We start from the raw sequence: 22,691 nt of genomic DNA, 5'->3' as shown, positions 1-22,691 counted from the left end.
TATAGCCTGGGCAGTGAGCTTTCACTGTTATTAGCTTCTTAATTCTTTCTTTTTTTTTTCTTTTCTTTCTATCTGTTGCTCTCTTCCCTCTAGCTTTCCATTCTTTTCTTCAGCAACAGTAAGTAAGAGGGACCTCCAGGACCTTCTCTCTGCTACCCTAGAAATCTGCATTAGCTTAGGCACACATTGATGCAATAAAGCATTTCCTTTTTAGTAAATGCCAACATTCACTAACTCTGATTTCGAGAGAATCAGGAACCTGCATGCACAGGATTCTAGCCAAAATAAATTAAATAAATAAATGCAAGCGCTAGTATTTCTAGCTGTGAGTCTTTTCATGCACTCTTCAGCAAAGCTCAAAACAAGGGCACGGTTAACCATCTGGATACCTCAGAACTAACATTTCCCTGCCAGGGATTTTCACAAGGCTGTGATTCACTTGATGATTCCTATTTGGGAAAGCATTTGAGGCTACAGTTAAATCTCTAATTAAGCACAGGTAAGCACTCCCCTCAAGGAAGCTCTCTCTTATTTTGAATCACTAGGTAGGAGGGGAGGTAGGAGGGAAGGTGACTAGGATATCTAAAAGGTTCAGCGTATAGTCAATGTGGGCGTCCCAAAGCCTGGCTACCTTTCCAAAAGATATCTTTAAGGATAAATAAGGAAATGAAGGCAGATACAAATAGCAATACACTAACCACTTTTTTGTTTTAAAAGTTTCCCAAATGATTTCAAAACAAATAATAGCAACTACATACAGATGTAGAGTTGTGGGAGGGAGGAAAGGCAGAAGGGGAGGGAGAGACAGGAGAAAAAAGCTGAAGGCTTTTTGGCCCCCACAGCAAAGCCTGGATGGATACACAGCGTGTATACGTGTGCCTCTCGCTCCAAGGCAGAGGCCACGTCACTGTTTCTGTCAGCCCCAGCCGGAGCCTTTTGAGCAGAAGACTGGTAGGATCACACCAATTTCACCTGGCTAGAGGCATCTCTGGTTGGAAAGAAAAGATCTTCCTCCCCCTTCCCACCTCCACCAATTCTACATCGCATTAACATTCAGTCTAAATCTGCAGTTAGAACCTCTCCATCAGGCTACACTTTGCAGGAACGGCTCTACCACCAAAGCTGTGAGGACTGCAAAAGTGTCAAGGGATTTAGCCTGAAAATTAAAATCTGGGGGCTATCAGCTTAAAGGTTGCACAGTGCATGCAGGACATAACAGCAAGGAACAAATATAAATCTTGTAGTACTGACAGCTCTGAACCATTTTACTCTGCTTTTCACAGTGAGCTTAGGTGGCCATACACCTCTTTCACATGCTCTGTCATATACAAGAAGGGTGTTAACTGCAAATGCCAACAGTGTGAGGCTGTTCAGGATTTTTTCTGCCAGCTTTTGCAGCAAAGCAACCTATTTAAGGAGCATATGATCCTCAGGACCATGTCTCTTGCTGTCTATAAAGTACATACAAACAGATGAATGGTCACACACATCTTGCAGGAAATTAATGTCCATGGTCATTCTGAGCTAGACACTTGCAGTTGAATACATATGTCTCTAAAGCAAAATATAGAAAAATACAGGCTCTTTGAAACGTGCTCAGGTATCGTCACTGCATCCCTACCAGGTTTAGTACCAATTTCAGCCATCCAGACTAAGATAAAACCACATGAAGAACAACCATTTACTAGAACAAAATGTATTTCACGTTCAAACTGGTCATTTAGGATATACAGTTGCTGTCATGAAGAATATCTGAGTTCACCACAAAACTAAATTTTAGGTGAATTTTTTTTTTTTAATCAGAAAAGAAATAAAAAGAACAAGTGAAAAATATTTTGTCCATGGTCAATTACACATGAGATATTTTGATCAGACTAATTATTCCACAATGATGTCTAAACAGTCAGTTAATAGAAATGACTACTTATGTGAGGAAAAGAAATTGGACAGTAAACTAAATTTCTATATAGCCTATATGCTTTAAGTTCAGCAAGTGACATACACCATAGAAGAAGAAAAGCACTGAAACTTAAAGCACAAGAACTGAAATTTACTTCCCCTCAAGAGCATCTGAAGTAACTTGTACAATGCTGCCACAAGCACCAATATGACATGAACAGAGTCTCCCTGTCAGGCTGACTGCATCTTAAAACACAATAAAAATATTTCACTCAATTACTCCACCCTGACGTGGAAAAAAATACACAAAAGAGCATTACAAGTAACTGAAAATATAACATCTGTGAAGTACTGCTGATTAATAAGAATAATAAAAATCAGATATAAAATACAGCATCCCTTTGTTAATCACAGATTGCTCTCTCTAATTAAAACACCATAACTAATTATTGGCACTTCCTTTAAAAAGGCAGAGTTTGCCAGAGGCACTATAAATACTAATAATTCACTTTACAAATACTAATAATTCCTTTCTATTGAGGTTTCCTTCCATCTGATCCACACACAAATGGAAACAAGCCTTGGGAATGCCATTTGGTATATGGCTGCAAGCGGAGGAGGGAGCTGGTTCGACCAAGGCTGCAAGAAGAGCCGGTGGCAGAGCAGGGAGGGGAAGCAGGCAGCACAGGCAGGGATGGACGGCTGCTAATCAACTGCTAATGCTGACATTAGCAAATGAAGAGAAGAGACATTGTCGCTGGTTGTCGCACTGATACACAAAGAGCAAAACACATTTTCAGCCTGAATGGCTTCAATGAAATCAGGGAGAAGGAAAACACTCAACGTGTCTCCACAAAGAGGGAGCGCAGTGAGCAGCACAGTGTGTGCCGCAGCTACCGTGAGTCTGCTCCAGCACTTGCTGCCAACCTCCTTGGAGAAGCGCTGAAGCTCCCTTACATTTCAAAGGTGCAGGGCACGCAGCAGCAGAATTGGGTTCACGACATCTCCCCTGTATTTACATAGCTAATACATTGCTGAATACCACCAGCTTCCCTCTTCTTGCCTGCCATTCAAGACTGGCCATTAAGCACTGAATGAACTAAAGTAGCTAATCTGCAATACTTTTCACATGCTATAATTTAGTATGATTTGCTGAAAGTGGCCTTCTTTGACAGCCTTATTTACTGTAGAGATGTAATGCCTTTCAAATGTTTATTGTGAGCGATGTATCCACGCGGTAGCATCAGCCTTTGCTGATTTTATTATCGCACTGCTGGAGGAACACAGATGTATCCTTCAGGTTTTATGAAACTCACAATGTTTTTATCAATTTAAGGATGAAACACCCAAACCAGCAACACTCCTCCTGGGTATTTTATATATGTGATCTATTCTATTTCTCACACTTCCTTTAGAGAGTAAGTTTGAAAACAAGAAAACAAAGCTGGGAATCACTCTTGCAGGGAAAAGCTGTCCTACCAAACCCACGCACGTGATATGGAGCCTGATGTTCCACCCCCCTCCCTGCCCACAGCCATGCCAAACTACATGCCAAATTCCCAGGGGTGCTCTGGATGGGGGGTTGGGGGGCATCTTTGTTGTTTGGGTTTTTTACAACTGTCATTAATTCTAAAAGAAAACAAGCTATGGAAAATGGGCAGCTTTTTTTTTTTTTAACTGTTATTATTTTTTTGGCAGTGTTGCCACAGCTGCTGCAGGCTGCTCTGGGGAAGGTGGAGCACAAGGAGCCAAATGTGGAGTTCGTTGCCTGCACCTGGAAACAGTTTAGCCACAAAGAGCTGTATTCTTGTTCTGCTCAAGTGTGATACACCTGCATGGGACCCCCGACAGGAGAGCAGATGAACTGCTCCAGTAAAGAAACTTCAGGTTGCTGGGAGCCACGCTTCGCTTGTCAAACCTTCAGAGAGTTGTGCGTGCTCTCCAGGCAGCGCGGAGGTGGGAGCATCGACCTCCACGCCTGCCTCTTCTCCTGCATTCCACTGTGGTTCTTCGCTCACAGGCTGCTTTCCGTCCAGGTTGAGTAATGCTGCATTACCCCTTTAATAAGCTATATAGAGAAAAAGACCCCAGAAAGATTTCTTTTTTCTATAGCTCAACTTCCAATTTAGAGACATCTACCCCATTCTCACAACATGGTTACCAGGGGTATTTCACATTGCAGGATCACAGGCTAAGGGAGTACAAAACCCCCCCAAACAAATGGAAAAAAAATACCCCAAAGCTTGTCACCATTAGCTAATGGCTATGATATTTGAGGCTTAATGAACTTCATTGGCTGCTCATGCATACAATACCATAGGAAATACTTGACAACAGTGAGGTCACTGAGGGCACTTTAGGCAAAAAGTAACCACAGCCTACAACGCTTGGCACATCTAACACAACCTGGCTGTTTGCCAATCTTTGTCACACCAGGGAATTAAAGGTTTCTGTATAGAATTTGGAATAAATTCATCCTGGCTGCAACAGCAGGAATGAATTACATCTGGATTTTGCACATATTTGGTAAACTGGCACTCCAAAGTCTCTACTTGCATTTAACATAATGTGGATGTTTTCAATTTCCCAGGCTCTTTATTTTAAAAGGAAAAATAAAATTTTAAAAGCATTCAGGCACCTTACAGTGTGAATTTTCCTCTGTTTTCCCCCTCTTCTTTTTTTTTTAATAGATAACATCTATTTTAAAATATCCAGGCCAGAACTATGATCAGTAAACACAATTAAACACTGACTCAGACTGAGGCTTATGCCAAATGGCAAACTGCCCCATATAAAGGTACTTTTAGTCTCTTTCTATTTATCTCTCTGCCTTGAGGTCTTCAGTATTGAAGAGCAATGAGATTTTGGGACAGCTGGGTAGCATGCTGGGAAAAAGGAGCAAAAGGACCATTTTTTTTTCTTGGCATATCCTAGCTACAAACAGGTTTCCTACAATAGAAGAAGAACAAATGAGCAACTTCAGAAGAAAATGGACAGCGAAAGTCTTATATAAGGGACTATTTATGTCTGAAAAAAATCAAACTGATGTAAAAACAGCATCTGAAATAAAAAGTGTGAGGGAAATTTAAGACAGAAAATGATTTCCCAATGTTAATACTTATCATGTCAGTCAGAGCAACTCACTTTTTGGTGGTATTTTACTGCAATATTCCAAGCTATAGAAAAACCCGAGTTTCATTATAATGATGATTGACGATTTTTTTCTTTATAGCACTACACCTGCCAGCTGAGTGCTGGGTAAGCTCAGGTGAGGACTCCGAGCTTGTAAAACAAAGCGAGTTTTTTACTAGAAGATCTTTCTCCAAGAGGTGAAGACTGCCTTGCACCTCCTGACCATGGGCATGTGGGCAGTCTTCCCACCACTTATGTCCTTTCCTCCAGACTCCAGGCACTACTTCTGTCTTCAGCAGTTGTTGCTGGGTCTCACATGCAGCCATGGGCTGACTTGCAGGGTCAGAGGTTACCAGAGCATTACTTGCCTTGGGGAAATGGGTTTTATCACCATCAGGTCATCTGATGCTTCTTTTTTACTGTAGCCTGCATGCCTGCACGTGGGACGACTCCTTGCCAAGCATGTTCTCACTCATGTCCTCTCTAATCAGGTCAACTGATGGAGACTGTTGTAAATCCACAGTTGCTTTTGGTACCATATCCTTTGCTGTCCCTGAAACCATGGCTTTTCCAAACGACCAGTATCCCGCTACAACTGGGACCATTGCCTTTAATCGCTGAGCTTGAGCAAATACAGTGACAGCTCACGACCGCAGCCCTGCCAGTTTCAGTGCCTCTCGCAGGGGTCCAAGTGCCACATTCGTTACAGTCTCATAAATCCCATACGGCTCTTTTTCTAACCATATTTTCATCAATGCCTACTAGAAATGTCCCTTATTCTGTTAGGCTGAGAAGGATCCCAACAATTGGTCTCTTTCCTCCTCTGTCAGAGGGATTTGGGGGTTTATGCTGAGTTTAGTCCCATTGCTACCCAGCAGTGAACAGTACTCTTGCCTTTCAGCTGTGATAATCTCCAAATAATCCAAACTATCCTGTGGTTTTATCATCTGTCTGCATATGCCTGTTTGCCTCAAAGTGATTCTCTTGGCTGTTACAAGCGTCTGGTGGCCCAAGCTCTTCCACATTACCCAGAGCTGCTCCAGGCAGTGTTTGGTTTGCCCATTAGTCATGCTCCCCTCTTTCCTTGGGGTCTCACCTGCCAGCCCACAATCCTACGCCTCGTCTACCCCATGGTGAAGTAGAGCATGACTAGACTCAACATCTCTCAAACTTCAGGGAGAAAAAGCTTTCTAAAGTTCCTAAACTGCAGGTGACACTACATCCAGACGCTTTCCCAGAGCCTCTGTCAAACTCTGAGATCCTTTTACCGAGCTCCACATACAGTATCCTCGCCTCCCCAGCTGTAAACACGTTTTTTGGGAATCTGTCATGCTCTTAACACTTTGCCAGTCTCCAGACTGGCAGATGCCGATGCTCACAGATTAGCACAAAAAGAGCAGAGACCTGGAGGCTGGAAGGTAGTTCTTGGGTTTCAACCTAACGTGCTGTGTACCTCTAATTGGGAAAATACATCACACGGATACTGGGAAAATGCACTCTTCCTCACATAGCATATGCTACTTAAATAAAATAAATAGATAACAGCCCCCATGTTGCGTACCAACAACACACAGTATATGAACGTGACTCAGGGAGCCAAATTTTTAAAGCAAATATGCCAGTAAAGGAGAACATCAATATGAGCTGAAGGGAAGCTGCTGGCTGGATGATAAAACCAGGCACAGCCCTTTTCTTCAAACTCAGCGTAGCCCTTGAATGTTACAGTGAACTCTCGCCTTCACATGATGAAATCCTGAGCCTGGGTGGGCAAGGAGGGGGGGAAGGGAGCGGGAGGAACCACAATGCCTCCGAGTACTGCTAAAGTATAAAGACATTAAAGGGCCATCAGCAGCTCACCAGCAGAACCCTGCATTTATTACAGCATAGCAAATTTTCAGAGATGAGCTCCTTTCATTTAGGTCTGCAGCTGCTTCTGACATCTCCCAGCTGAAAAGGGCTAAGCATTCTCACAATATTAAAAACTCAGCTTCTTTTGCTCTTGAAACTGCAGAGAGGAAGAGCAATAAAAAAATGAAATAAAATAAACAGTCTGCTGTATGCTGCCTGTTTACTCCCAGGCATAGGAGGACTGCATCAAATTTAACACGATGGAAAAACTGGAGTCAAAAGATTTGTTTCTAGAATCCCTACTCTCGCCAAGAGTATGTAAGCCTTATAAAATTGAATATGTGACTCTGATCTTTACGGTAATGCTGTGAGTCATCCACTAATGGTCAGTCTCCCCCGGTTGGAACTCATTATGGGGCAAGACTCATTATAAATAAATCCTTTTATCAGAAGAATTTAAATTCCCACTGCTTGTTCCAGGTGCCTAAACAGCCAGGGTCTAATTAACTAATGATGCTGGCCAAACTACAAAAACAATTTGTTTACCAAATGATGATACCATACATATATGCAACATCCTCTGGCAGCAAACTGGGCAGTATATGTACAAAATCATGGCTTTAAAAGCTCATTTTCCATAGGCACGGGTCAGAGATGACACAGGCACCGCATTTGTTATACAGCCAGCCAGTAAATGAGACTGCACTGCACCAGCAACCTATAAGTAGACACAACATATATATTAATGGGTCAAAAGATGACTCTTGTCCCTATAGCATGTCATTCCGCTTTCACTGATGGGGGTTTGCTGTTTGGCTCTGCAAGCACCTCATTCATCAACACTTGTTGCGTTTACAATCTTAATGCCACAGAAAGAAGAAACTGAAGAAAACAACAGCATTTTATCACACAGAAACATTAATATCTCTCGACTGGAAACAAATTGCCCAAGGGGTCTGCCTGATGCCTCCGAGCAGAGGAATGCTTTGAATGAAACTAGGCAAGGCATGTGTCTAAAGAAATGTTTGATGCTGGATTACATGGTCTAACAGAATAATGCCACGCAAATTACAATAGAGAGCCTGCTTCTTTTTCTTTTATAAATCCAAATGAATGCTATCTAAATAGATGCCTATAGAAAAGGTTAAGCTAAGTAGAAAACACTTACAGTCATAATGTAAAAAAGAAACTCTGTGATCTACAAGCAATGTTAAGATGTGCTAGTCAACACCAAGTAACAGCTGCTCTTAAGGTTTAAAAAAAGAATCGATTAAAATAAGTATTTCAGCTATTGCAAAAAAGACCAAATGAAAGATGAAAACCAGCACTGTGTGCTATTGACATACCAGAGGAGAATACAGAGAATAAATTCAGAACTGAAAAGCCAGTAAAATAGGACGTTAAGTGAATTTTTAGAATTCTGTGCCTTGAGAAAGTCAAGAGCATTTTTGTTGCCAGTTCAGAATGAAAACAACCCTTCAGCTTTTTTCTCTGAAATATATGTGGAGCTTTTTTCCCCCAAATCTGGTACCTGTGTTAACAAAAGCGAAAAGACCAGAATTAACCTGAAGAACCAAATCACTGTCTGTCTTCTCTCCCAGACCTAGTGGAGACAGAGTGGGAAAACCCCAAATGTTATGGTCCCTGCTTCACCTGACCTGTGCCTGGGGACAGTGAGGGGACAGGGTGAAGGCTGGGAGAAAGAGATGAGGATGAATAACAGGTTATGGAAACCACGGCAGTTGTGCTCCCTTTCACAAACCTGTTGTCCTCTGCTCTGGCAATGCACTCACTGTAAGGAGGTTTGTGGATGAAGAGAAAGAACATCTTAGCCTTTGATGTTACCCTCTCCTTCAGCGTGAGAACCGCATGGCATGTCAGTACCAGGTGGGGCAGATCCTGACATCTGTGTCTTAAAAGCCACCCTCCTTCTGGAGGCCAACTCAAAATGCATTTTATATATATATACACGCACGCAAGGGTTAGGAGAGAGGTATGACAGGAAGAGAAACGTGCCGTAATATTCTTTGCCCAGATCTCACCAAAAGAAACAGGCTCCCAATTCAAAGAGGTGGATGCACAGACGCCTCCCTCTAAAGCTACATTGCAGATACAAGTGTTTTTGCAGAGAAGCAACAGAAGGCTTGGTTATTCTGGGCCATCTTCATATACTGCTGTTGAGGAGTAGTTTACATTTTTTGAAGAAATGAAAGAGCTTTTTATTATTTTTTTTTAATGAAACTGTCAAACTTTGTAACTGCAGCTTCTCCTTCCCTCTCCTCCTTAGCTGATTAAAAGAGAAAATCAGAGAAAAAACCCTAAACTTCTTTCCAGAATAAAATGAACTTTTTTCATGGGTTTGTGAAAAACCTACACTGCTTACTTTTGATTTTTATTTCCCAGCCCCTAGAAGAGGAAGCTTACATTCACCCATCTTTGCTGATATCTTAGGCCCCGGAATGACAGAAAAACATTAGTGGTTAATTAATCTGCCATTCTTGTTTGTTTAAAACTCTTCATTACTGGCATATTATTCAATGTCTGAAATGTTAAAACCAGAATAAAACATAGGTTTTCTTGTTAAAACAACGAATACATGAATTTTTATCGCCAAAGTCTTTGGCCACTTAACTGTAGCACATTTGCAGCTGCCATTTTTCCTCTCCTACCACATACTGATTTTCAGTATCATTTATCATGTCAAACAACTATCCTTAATATTTATGAATTATCTGACTGAAACAACAGTTTTTCATGATGTGCACTTTCTGTTTTAACAGCAGAACTCCTACTGCTATAGATAATGTCTATGTGCTGAGAAGAGCTGGCTGAAAGTACTCGATGAAGCATTTTTTGAGATGATTTGGCATTGGTTTTAGGTCATTTGCAGTGAACATGCCGCATCATTTAGAATGTCTCACTGAAATTCACTTTTAATTACAAAGGTTCATTTTTCAAATCAAAAGGACTTTTCATTTCAAAATGGATGCTAATGGACAGCAAAAAGAAATCTTCCTGGAGTAGAAAGAAAACAAGAAGAGCCCCTGACTTGACCTCACGCAGGTTTTTTCCCCTCTAGCTTTTGTGGATTTTTGGTCCACAAAATTTTTCAAGTTATGCAATGTTTGTAAAAAAATTATAGCGGAAACATTTGAATTATAAATATCAACATTGCCTTAATTAATTTACAATTCTTATACATGTGAAACCAGTTCCCCTGCCTGCTCCACAGACCAGCACAGCCACCCTTTCCCAAGCAGAAGAGGATCTGCTCGGACATTTGGAAACGTCTTGCTTGTTTGCACCACCAAAAAGAATCAAAGCCCCAGTACTCCTACTTCTTTTTTCATTGCAGGGGCCGAACAAAAACATTCAGATTTCCTAAACAGATGGCATCATTTTAAATTGTGACCGCATCGTTTGCATGCGTCCCATATACTGTACAGATTATTCCACATAAGCGCTTGCTGGTGGTGGACCCAGCGGCACATTGTGCCTTTGTTCTGCTCCTTGGCACTTCCATAAACATCTCCCCTTTGGAGCAGCGTGGGCTTTCTGTTGCATCTATGTCAGTGGCATGTGTGAAGCCCTGCCGTGTTTTAGTGGTATAAATATGAAGGAAAGGCAAAGCAAATATAATAATAAATATGGACATGCTCTCCCCCTGTTGCTATTGCTAAGGTACTATTTATTTTAAGCTAGGAGCACTTGCTAGAAAGGTGATCTGAGGGGTGGGGGTGTTTAAAATGATGAATTTTTAGTTTTTTTAAAGCATCGCTTACACCCAGCATCTGTTCTGCCAGGTTTGCCAAGCAGATGTGTTCGCACCGTGGGATCCCTGCCCACCCCCTGGATTACGCGGCTGGAATTCACATCAAGGCACCACCGCGAACCAGGTCCTCCACAAAGTCTGAGTGGGCACAGCCTCCAGTAGCTAAACTGAAAGGATGTAGTTAGTCCAAAGTAATACTCTTGGTGTGTATTTTTTGAGCTCTAAACGTGACTTAGGCTAATTGCAAATAGCAGCTTTGCTTCAATTGCGATCTGCTTTTCCTTTCCTGAACGCTCATGCAAGTATATTGTGGGGACCCTGTCCAATTCCCATGTGTCTCTGAATAAGCAAAGGAACTTGCCTGGAGGTAGGAGGTTGTCCTGCTTCCTCAGAAGTGGCCTCTCTCTGCTTGTACAGTGACAGTCATCACGCAACAAGGACAACATTGCATCTTGAGTAACCAAATTTACCTACCTATTTTATAACCCACTGACACAAAATGAAGAATAAATGCCTTATAAACCCAAAAACTTCTTGGATCAGTATTTTGCAAGCAGAAAACACGTGGCAGAAATTGTCAGATATATTGTTTGAGTAGTTCAGCCAGCCCCTTTCCCTGGCTACATAGCTCTTTTTGAAGGCAAATGCTAAGATTAAGTTATTGAGGGTAGATTACCATCAACTTTATCGACTGTGTCTGAATCATATGATCACCCCGCCAGTACTAAACTCAGGGCACACAAATCAATGGAGGTAGGCTGCTTTACACCAGCAGAGAAGAAGTTTTCCTATGCTTGCACCAATAATAGCAACAAAAAAAGCTTAAGTGGGTTTACTCAGGGGTGAGGGAATGGGGGTGGAAACAGTTTCTCGGTAAATCCAAAATCCTGGCCAAGGATCCAGAAGGGGATTATTATTACAGTATCCCTCTTACAAGCTGCGCTGAGCTGAGCTTGTTAGAAAGGTGTTAAACTTTCCTCTGCCAAGAGCACTTTGCAATAATCAGTTTATGAAAAATTCAATTTGGCAGCAAACTGTTGGCAGTCTCAAATCAACTGTACCTATTATACCCCAGTCACAAGTGGATGGGCAAAGGTGGCTCAGTGCATCAGACTCTCCTCCCCCTCCTCCACGGCCTTGAAATTTGCTCAGCGATGCTGGAGGAGGGAAAAAACAGCGTTGTGTAACAAGTCTCCAAAACCCAGAGAGCCATTAAGGACAAGAAGGAATTAAAAAGAAGTCAGAAACAAAAGACAGCCAGCTGCAAAGCTTCTAGCAGGAGCTTCCAGGTAGAAAGTCCATTTGCACAGGCTTCCCAGGGCAAAGGAAAGAGCCTGTGCCCTGTCACGACAAAATATTCACCCTGACTGGGAAAAATGTAAATGATGCTGAAGTGATAATGAGCACTCAAGTGAATTTCTTCCTGAAATGAGTCACAGCTGCTGTCAAAGCTCCATCAATTTGATTGCTGTAGCAGGGTGAGGAGAAAGCTCTCAGGAATGCCACCTGAAAGCCTTTGCCATGGAAATGGAGTCCCACCAAGCCCAGGCAGGGGCCCAGCGGCACAGGGCAGTGTGAACATCTTTCCCCATCCAGCTGGGAACGGGGCTTCCACCTGCCTCCTCTGGGGAGAAGCAGTCGTCCCTTTGCACACACAAACCATTGCGGTATGATGCATTGCTCTTTGTCGTGTTAGTAGCTTCACGACTGTTTTTCCACTAGAAGGCATTACTGGGACCAGGGAGAGTAGGCTGGAGAGGAGACAGATGGTATTTTCTCTCTAATTTTGGTGTTTGAGAACAGAATTTGCACAGTTTGTTCCTCAGTCAACCCTTACTTTCAGGATAAAAAACTGTTACCTGCCAGAACACGAATGGTTTTGAAACATGCAATCAAAAAAAAAAAAAATTTTTTTTTAAAAGCATGCAGAGGGGGAGCTTTCATCTTAAAGAGCTACCACATTTGCATTCCTGAGGTCTGATGCTATGGTTATTAATCAGATGCTTTGCGGATATTAAAGACTCTCTCTCGCTAATATAAAATGCGAACGTCCTTTCTTCCTCAAGATTTCCCAACAGATCTTTAAAGTCTTGGAGTTCCTTTCATTCTTAATACACACTGTGATTATCTTGTATCTGCAGAGGTCTTATTTACACCTAGAGTTTAATAGCTTCCCCTCTCCAGCAGATCTCCTCTTCTTTTAGCTAGGGCTCCAATTCAGGTAACTGCTATTCTAAAACCTAATTTGCCCATTTATATTAATACGTGCCCTCAGAAGAACAGAATTTGGAAGCTCAGCCTGACATCTGCTGTGCCCATGCTCTGCTAACTTACATGGCATTATCCTGTCACAGGAATCTGCAGCCGAAGTAAAAGCCCCAGCTGCAATTAAGTGAAATCTCCTGCTCCATTTGATGTGGCCAAATGACTTTATGTTGCTTGTTCCCATCTTCCTGGCTGTACTGAGAGATGGGCAAGGAGCAGATGACAGCTGTAAGGTGCATGGGCAACCCTTGTGCAGAATGAGACTCCTCTCTGTTCCTTCCTCGGTAGGGCAAGCTGATTGCCACATACAGGAGCCTTTTCAGGGATGAATGCTGCAAAGACAGCAGGAAGGAGATTGCTGTCAAAGTGACAGGACAACGAATTCCCCTAAGACCTGAGAAAAGCCATGGACAAACCTTTGGAAATGGCGGGCGAGAAGGTAAATGTTATTTTACGTATGCAAAACCCAGGCTCCAGGCAAATCATGTTTGCTCAAGGAGCACCCGGTGCTGCAGCTGTGCTGATGCAGGAACCCCGGCCTGCTTGGGCTGTGTTCCCCTGACTCTCCCTCACAAGCACACACAGACACTCATTCAAGTACATCATCTTAATTAAAAGACTCTAAAATCCAGATTCAAAGCATTCCCCCTTTTCCTACCTCGCTTCCACCAATCGCCACTCACTCTGCTGAAGGTGTAAATAGGTCAGGTGTTTCCATGGCCACAGTGAACCAAATAAGCAGTTGGGGTTCAGCGAGCAATGTGGGTTTTTTAATTGTTCCAGTGCCAGGTAGCACGAGGTGTGCGGCACCACGCTGACAGTACCTAACTATCTCCTCTTGCTCGTTGGTGATGTGATCGCTGGCACTGGCCCCTTCCCCCCCTCAAAACCGTTATCTCCTGCGAGCTTCAACAGGCAGCTCCCCTCATGGGGTAGCGCTGATGAAAAGTACATTTCACACAGAAAATGTCTCTTTGCATCACCACTGCAAGTACTAATTGCCGGTTCCAGTGCAGCATTGAACCTATTCGCACAAGGTGTAATTAAGTTGTGACTCACTGCCACAGGATGCTGCAGAGGCCAAAAAGTATAAAATAAGCCTACGAGGGGACTAGACAAATTCATGAGAGAGACGTGTCTAACAAACAGGATGGTTGGGATGCCACACCGTTCAGGAAGCCCCTCCTAAACCTCTCAATGCCTGAAGGCGAGGAGCTGTAGAAGGGAGAGGAGGTTTTGGTACTTATGCCCTGTTTCTTTCCCAGAATCCTTGCTCTACCCCAGGATCCCAAGCTAGACGAACATGTAGCCTCCCACCTCCTCACTCTGTATAATAAACAGAAAAATTGTGATGAACTGGGGAGCTGAGGGCTGCAAATCTGAGCCATGCAGAGATGCTTCTGACCTTAGTTAATGATCTGGAGGGGACACTGGACACCAATGGGATCAGCCCTGTGCTGTACTTGACCATTTGTCACAAGGCATTTTCTGATTTCTAATTTTTTTCTGTGTGGTGAATCATCTGGCTACTATGGCACAGATCAGTTTTCACTCAGTGAAAAGCACCAGATCTTTCACACATCACAGGCTGAGTTATTTGTCAGTAAAATTGCTCATTTAAGACTGGTTTATCTCCCTTTCCAGGAGCCAGATACGAGGATGTCTACTCTGGCTAGTGTTGCTCATGAAAGCTCTGGCTGGAAGATTTTGTCCCATAACCTGCCACCCAAAACCATCCCCATCTCAGCTGTGATGTTCACTGAAGCCTCCTTGCAATGCAGAAGAAGGTTTTACGAGGAGAAGTCAGACCAAGACTTTAAGCAGGCTGCCTCAGTGACCAGCCTGCCTGGGGAAGCAGGAGCCCTCCCTGTTTCTCCATCCTGTAAAACAGACATACCAACATCTTCCACAAATTGTCAAGTGTACGGACCCCCTGATATAAATACCACTACAAAGGTAAATGTAGTAGTAGAAATATTAAAAATCCAAATATGCTATATGTTCCTGAGATTTCAGTTCAGGCTCTAACGGCACATGGTTGAAATATTGCAGTTTCTCGGGTCCCTTGTTTATCCCCCAGGCTAGCAAAGGAGAAGGAGGGTCCACACCAAGAGCTCCTCTCTCCTGTAACCAAACACAGCTCAAACCTCCACAGAGGGAGCCTGAGCAGCTTTTCTGACAGATGTTTTCTAGCATAAGCTTACGCAAATACATCCTTCCCTAAAAAGTATCTTGGCTACGCTTTCCACCTTTTGGCAGTCTGGCTTACCGAAGGACATTGGGACTACGATTGTATTGCCTGGGCCACACTGAAGTCAATGATGCTCTTCACGTCTGTTCACTCATCTCAGCAAGATGGGGCCCGAAACTCTTGGCGTTGTCTCCTGCCCACACCACCATCACAAATAACTGGTGCCAACCAAAGTGACAGCTCTTACTCTTGCCCCTCCATGAGTCATCTTCTTGCACAACCAATGAGGTTTTAAATTCAGGGTGTTGTTGAGGGCTTGACAAACAGTTGGGAAGGTAATAACCAGCTCAGCTCCCTGCCCTTCTCCAACTTATTGGCTTGACACTCCTGGTGTCTAAAAAAGTGTGAAAAGGGAAAGGATTTTAATTTCAAGGCAAAATTCCTCAAACTTAATTGTTATGTGAGGCTTTGTATTTGGCCTCCAGTCTCTCTCAGAAACCTGATAAACATACATTCCCAGTTTGAAAATATTGATTTTTTTCCTCCTCAGTATTTTTTTTTCTTAAATGAAATGAGAATCAGTAGAGATTTTCTTGTTTAACAGCATAAGATCTGGCATAATATACAAGTATCACCTTATCATGACAAAAAAAGCTTTACTTTTTCATTGGCATTAGCAATATCCATGCAGCCCTGGGAATAGCATGTTGTTGTTTCAGCTCACTACTGCACTGTCAGCAAAAGGAGAGCAGTAGGGCTGAAATTCAACCCCCAGATACATGTGCACTGCTTGGAGCCTGCAATGGGGAGCAGAGTTATGGGTGGCTGTAAAAATGTTCTTGGAAAGTCAAAGAGGACATAGCATGGGTGGCAGCAGACCTGGTGCTCCCCTCTAACTTTTTCTCTGATCTTCAAGACCCCTCATCTGTAAAGTGGTTATAACCATATTCACAACCACTCTGTAAAGCATATAAAATCTACAAATAAAAAGTACAGTAGCAAACCAGATAAAACCACTGCTATTAGTTAGCTGTCTTCTAGGGAAACTTTCTTTATCTCTCAAACAGATTCTTATAATTAAGATAAATATGATGTTATAAGCAATATGTGCTGTATATAATTATCTACTCCCCCCTACATACTTCCTCCACCCCTATTTTTCTCCTATGTAAAACTAGGTAGCCTAGCTTACCAACTAGCTTTAGCCCTATTAGGATTATCTGTAACAGAACAATTATTTGATCATTAAAAATACAGGGTTTAGGGAACAATGGATTAATGAGGAGGGAATGTAATGCAATACTATGGAAACCATATTGCAGGATTTAATATTGTACACTCCAGTGGTCGGAAAGTCCTGCATTATAATCTTGCAATGCCAATGCTGTACTGAACAGCAAGTAATCCTAAAATCCAGTTAGCTTTGGCTTAGCGCGCTGCAGAAGCCCAGGAAATAGCAAGAATCTATCCTGTCACATTGACCTACCATAGTTATGGGATAAGTTCAGGAAAAAATGCTTTTTTTTCTTTTACAGACCTCAATTCCCAAATGCTGGTACTCAGTAGGTCTATATAGCAACTGTTGGGCCATTGCCTAATAATGTAAGTCAAATCATAGGTCACTACATGCCTATTCCAAAATAGTCCTCCCTCCCTGCCAAGTCTTAAGTCCCAGAAACCCTTATCATGGCTGAGAAAAGGGGAGATACACAACCAGGTGCACAAGAAGGCATTGAAATGACAAAGCTTCTATAATTACAAATGTATGAAAACACACATACTATGCCATTTAAGTTCAATGCTGATTTTATAAACAGTAACTCTCTTGGACAGAGCTTGTAGTCCCACTGTAGATAAATGCTCTTCTGGCCCCTCCCTTACTTACTAACACCACCCAACCTAACCACCAGCGACCCACAAAAGCTCGCCGTTTTAGCAGTGTCATCTTTGGAAACTAGAGCTCTACTGTGTAAGGGGGAACTGGGGGAGTGTCGGGGGCTTGTTTTCCTGCAGGATAGTTATCCTTTAAACATTGACAGCAGGATAGCTGTCATTACATGCAGAGGGTTTCTTGAGGGGGGGAAAAGCCACCAAAAGAAACCCCACAGAAAGTATTCTGAAATGCATTGTACAAGCCCTTACACATTGAGGCTAGGCAGATAATTTTAGAACTCTCATTCCCTGGCTGCTCACTAACCCTCAGACACATACTGGGAAAAAAAAATCAGTATGAAATTTATTCTGCATTTCTTAGGTGTTTATAAGGAAAATAAAAAGGAGAGGACATTGTTTCACTGATTTCAGCGGGTCGTGGGTAAGACTTCTGAAGCTACCTCAAAATGTTAAAAATATAGCCAGTGTATTCTCCCCACTCCTTTTTTTTTAAAAAAACAAACAAGAGATGCTAACCTCTTTCTTGAACAATCCCTTCCAGATTGCTAAATAATTTAATAGATTTCTTAATCAAAGCCTTTATTAGTTTTGTAATGCTGCATCCAGTAACATTATCTACCCAGCAAAAACTAGCATGGAAAGCTTACCTAATTGACCACTGCAGCAGCAGCAATGGAGGTCTGTTTTCTGGTATTCAACTACAAATGAGCAAGAGAGGAAAATTCATATAAAAATGGGGGGAAAAACAAAGTAAAATACTATAGAAAATTATAAACAGGAACACTTGAAAACTCCAGGGCAGAAGTTGAGTCTGTGACCTTCTATGTATTACCATGTATCACATATAATGAGTCAATGCCTGGGGCGAACTGTCTGATTGTCCCCATCTTCATGGCAGCCCTGATAACAAATGCAAGAAAAGACAGTGTTTTAACCATGGATACAGCGGTGGGGCCTCAGCTCCAGTGACATTAGACAAGCCGCAAGGGAAGTTGTTTTGTAACCTTAGCTATGACAACTGAGAACCTACAGTTGCAGCAGTACTTGACTTGGATCTGGATCAGTCTTAGATTATACGGACTGTATGCAGCAAACAGTTTTATTCATGCCTGGCTATTACGAGTGCCTACCTCCCTACCTTCTTCCCTTAAAGAAAAAAAATCAGGAAGTATTTTTGCTCCAGCACTGCCTGGAGGATCTACAGCAACACGATCTTATTTATTACCTGTCACTTCTACACAAACATTTCCTACTGTGTCAGACCAACCATTTATTATATCATTTCCCTCTGAGGTCTCAACATCATCCATCACCAGTAGTCACCTACCCTGCTCCTGCTCTGGGCCTTTGCACTGCTCAGGGATACACCAGTGCGGACGCCAAGGGCCTGGGCTGCTGCTATTTTCCATTTCGTCACTCTTCCATTACCACTTGGCCTGCCTGGAGCTGCCAACATGTTGCTAAGGGTTCAGTGGGGCAGGCTGTTTATGAGCCTTCCCTACCACCATCCTCTTAATATAGGAGATGTCAACCTGTCTGTTTTGTGAATGCCTCACCTCCTTCTTCCTTTAAGAAGAAATGGATGGAGGTTTCCTGTAGGGGTCAGCGTTCGGAAGATCTCGCGTTGTCACGGAAAGTTAGAGGGTTAGTCGCAGCCTTGTGATGTACCTGTAACCCCACCTCCCCTTGTTAGTATAAAAGGAATTAACTGCGCAATAAAAGGCGGAAGTTGGCGCTCACACTGTGTGTGTTATCTGTCTCTTTCCCTGGTCCGGGCCGACCAGTGATCTAAGCGTGGCACCTTGATATGTAGCGAATGCTACAGTTTCCTTTCCTGTGAATAATTGTGCTGCCTTCCCGCTCTCCCCTCCATGCATGCATACAAACACCTTTAGCCTGAAGACTGGGATACATAGATTTTTACCTAACCTTTCTTAACCACTGCAGGGAAGAGGTGGGAGTGTAGGCAAAAGTGCAGTTTCCATCGTAGCAGCAAGGGAGAGATGGCTGAACTTACCAGGAAAATAACAAGGGAAACTGAGCATTAGATAGACCTAAGACAGATCTAGATTCAAGACAAAGACATCTAAATGTAATCTCTTACAGTGAGAACATGTCAACATTACCCTAGTTTGCCAGTGAAGCTTGACTCTAACAAGTGAGACGAGAACAGGAGGCACCTAGACAGCAACAGGCTCAGCTCCGCGTGGGTATGTCCTCCTCACACCTCCCATAAAGGATGGGTCACATGGTCCACTTAAGTACCTCTATAGCCTCCAGTAAGATTATTCATGCATTCTTTCTCCGTGTTTCCAATAATTTCCCCTCCCCCTTTGGTTTTCAGAAGGTGAGAGTTTGTAGACAATACGCAACTGTAGCTGTAAACAAACTTGTCTGGAAATTGCCTTTGCTCTAAGGAGCATCCAGTAGAAAATCTGTCCCAGTCTTCTCTTCCCAGTCGCTCTGCCAAACAGCCTTTCTCCCTCACTCTTTGTCTCTAGACCTTAGTGAGGAGGGCACAGGCCATCATCAGATTTTCTGTGCCGGAAAGGGAAAGAAGCGTTCCTTTACAAATTCACAGAAGTGCAGGATTGTCAACATATGACCGAGGGATACCTTGCTTGATGCTTGGTTATCAGGAGCTTCACTGGCAGTGGTGTCAGGATCCTAACAGGGCTGATTTTATGAGTAGCTAGCCCATGCTTTTGTATCTTATAGAAATCATATTCTCAAATACATACATGTATATATACTCCTAGGACATAGGAAAAGGAAGATGTTTGTAACGGTTGAAGAAGCAAAAGGGATCATCTTCCTCACTAGCTAGATGTGTACATCATTAGAGGATATTCTTCTATTTCCTTAACACCAAATTAAAATAACTGATCAGGTAATATGTTTACAGTAACGGCAGGGATTCCCATACTGCTTAGAAATGTAACTGGATTTTCTCATAACATGTTGCAGCGACATTACAAGCTAAATGCCCAAGAAATTACTAGAATGATGGGAGGGTAAGTTATGAGTATGATGTACTACATAATGTAATACAGGAGCCCATAAACCCATAATGTCAGTTTCCTATGAAACCAATACATAATTTTAATTAAAAAAAAAATAAAAAATTGTGCAGATACAGCAATGACTGCATGACCTGCTTGGTTATGAAAGCTCAATTGTAAAACTTATTTGGATATGCCCTCTAACTTCTATCCAAGATCAGTGATTTGTGTACAAAGCAGGAGAAACATTTTATTCTTCTCAAACTTTTGTAACTCTGAGCATTTTCTCATAACAATTAAAAAAATACATAAAACTTGTTATTAAAGTGCTGTCCTGTCCCCAGCACCGCTGGAGATCCACATGCTCATTTATGCTTTCCTACCTGGACACAAGATCCTTTGAAAGGTGACAGATCTGGCTCTCCAGGGCTGCTGCACCTCTCCTGAGGGACTCCTTGCTGCTGAGTTTAGCGGCAGTGAAATCCACTTTCACCTTATATTTAAAAACTGGCATCAAATTTGCAAATGGCTTCCCTGTGAGCTGCTTAGGGAGGCACTTTCAAAGTCTCAATAAATGACTTTCAAAGGGAGATGGCCATATATTTCCCCTGTGCCTTGGCATGTCTCCCTTCAGCAAAACACCAGCCCTTGCTGCTGGCCCAGCCCCACATGGAGCTCCTGCTCAGGCAGGGCTGAAGCGCTTGTTTGAGGTGCAGCAAATTCTGCTTCATGTATCAAAATAAGAGGAATAGAAACCGGGGTGGGTGGGTGGTGGGAAGCAGAGAGGGAGCTGGAGAAAGGTCTGGCTGGAAGCGTGAGTCAGGGCATTACGAGATGGATGGGATTATCATAGTTTACATAGCGTCCTCATTGCCAAACAACCACGTCAAGTCCCCAGCGGTGTGCTGGCTGCGGAGAGGTCATGAGCAGCAGGACAGTAATAGTGTTACAGTAGGACAGTGTCCTCAGTCAGGCATACCAGCCCAGGAAGGATCCCACAACCACCCAAGATGTTACAGTTCCCGCAGCAAAGAGCCTCCAGTGAGCTTTGAGGCACGACCCCACATGCAATGGTCACGCATAGCACCGAGAAAAGGCATTTTCTCTCTTTCTTGTCAAGACCACGTTCAAATTTTAATAGCCTCAACCAAAAACCTTGCCTGGAAGAAACAGACCTAGACTGTGCCTAGAGACACCTGACACTTGTGACCTTTCTCATCAGTTCTGTCTTGTATTTATTTGGCCCAGAGACTGCTTATTTATTCCACAACTCCCCCAAAATTGTTTCACTGCTACCTGTAGATGGAAATAGTGAGGACAGTGTTGATCCAAAGCCTACCACAGTCCAGGGAGAGATTCCCACTGATATCAGTGTCTTTTGCATCAATCTAACTCTCCAGGAGCACTGCTGGGGCTGACCTGCCCTATTCAGAGCAGAAATGGCTGAATTTCAGAGAAGAGTCTCTTTTTTTTTATTTTTGCTTTTTCCCCCCCCTCAATTTAGAAGCAGCAGCAGCATCTGGCTTCCAGCACACAGCAGACAGAGCCTGCTCGACTCCCTGAGCAAACCTGCCTCACTGCATCCATGAGCATTCACATAGGCACTGCACGGCACACACATGCGTCATTCAGAAGTCACACTGCAGCACACACATCTCTTCTGATCTGCCTGACAGCCCTGCCTCTCCTCACACAGTCAGCAGAGAGGGGGTCACATAAAGGGAACAGGACACTAGAAATGATCCTGTGAAGTTTTACAAGCTTTTTGGCTCCCCCTTCCTCTCTCCAGCCTTCACGATAAGTAAACACCACCTAGACATTTTGTTGTTCTTACCAAAAGAAGCTGTTATGGTTAAGAAAAAAGAAAGAAAAAAGAAACAAAAAAGATGGGAGACCTTACAATATTACCCCAGAGCAGACAGATTAGATACTTTCAGAGCAGAGCAATAGCACTTCTTCCCCTCCCCACAACTGCAGTCAGCACATTTGATTTCCTTTTCTATATCTCTCCCATGTTTATTATTAAGACACGTCATCACCACCTAATCACCACTGGAATTGAAAGTAACTTTGCACAGGAGCATTCTAAAATTAGAGAACGCTGATTAAAATTAATGCAAACCCAAAGTGCTGTGCTGTAAAGAAACTATGGCCAACAGATAAGCAAATGCAACCCATATCTGCTAATTCCACAGTGCTGATAGCCGATTTTGAGGGGGGGCAGGTGTGCATCTTTCCCTTCTCTAAGAGCAGCGCCACAAACCTCCCAGCCCAGGGCTCTGCTGAGACCTTCTCCTTACCGCGTCCACACAGCGGGAGTAGTGCCATCCAGAAGTCTCCCAGTTTTCTGCTCCGGAGAAGTCACGCTTTGCTTCTCCCCGCAGCAGCCTCCCTGGGCGCCCACCGCCCTGCTCCACGTCCCACGGACAGCTGGGGCCAGCCTGGGGGGCCGGGGCATCGCAGTGACAGGACACAGCCCTTCCTGATATAATGGGAAGGCCGATGCCAGCGCCGGCATCGGTCCGGGCGGGATTCCAGCCCGGCAGCCCTCCCGCACCTGTCGCAGGGCACCAACCGGGACAATCAGCTGTGCGGCTAATATTAACCACCCGCGCCGCCAGCACCGGGGAAGCACAGTGGGGACAGGAGCGTGACCCAGGCACAGAGCAGCTTGTAGGGAAATAACTGT

The 22,691-nt window shown here is 43.3% G+C and overlaps 1 protein-coding gene across 26 annotated transcripts in view; it reads right to left on the bottom strand.

The window, feature by feature from the left end:
- Nucleotides 1-22,460, bottom strand: part of ARPP21 (cAMP regulated phosphoprotein 21) — a 206,041-nt gene extending 183,581 nt beyond the window's left edge. For 17 of the 26 annotated variants that reach the window (XM_075056280.1, XM_075056473.1, XM_075056376.1 and 14 more), the window contains exon 1: nt 22,303-22,458. The gene's annotated coding sequence lies outside the window, so the exon portion shown is untranslated. Of the gene's footprint in view, nt 1-17,647; nt 17,699-20,385; nt 20,688-22,302 lie in introns of those variants that run through there. The other 9 variants (XM_075056438.1, XM_075056455.1, XM_075056464.1 and 6 more) reach the window with 7 other exon arrangements.
- Nucleotides 22,461-22,691: the final 231 nt, after the last annotated feature.

The sequence above is a fragment of the Buteo buteo genome, chromosome 2, assembly GCF_964188355.1.
Source record: "Buteo buteo chromosome 2, bButBut1.hap1.1, whole genome shotgun sequence".
Lineage (NCBI taxonomy): Eukaryota > Metazoa > Chordata > Aves > Accipitriformes > Accipitridae > Buteo > Buteo buteo.
The sequence above is the reverse complement of the archived record's forward strand: the minus strand, read 5'-3'. Positions and strand labels throughout refer to the sequence as shown.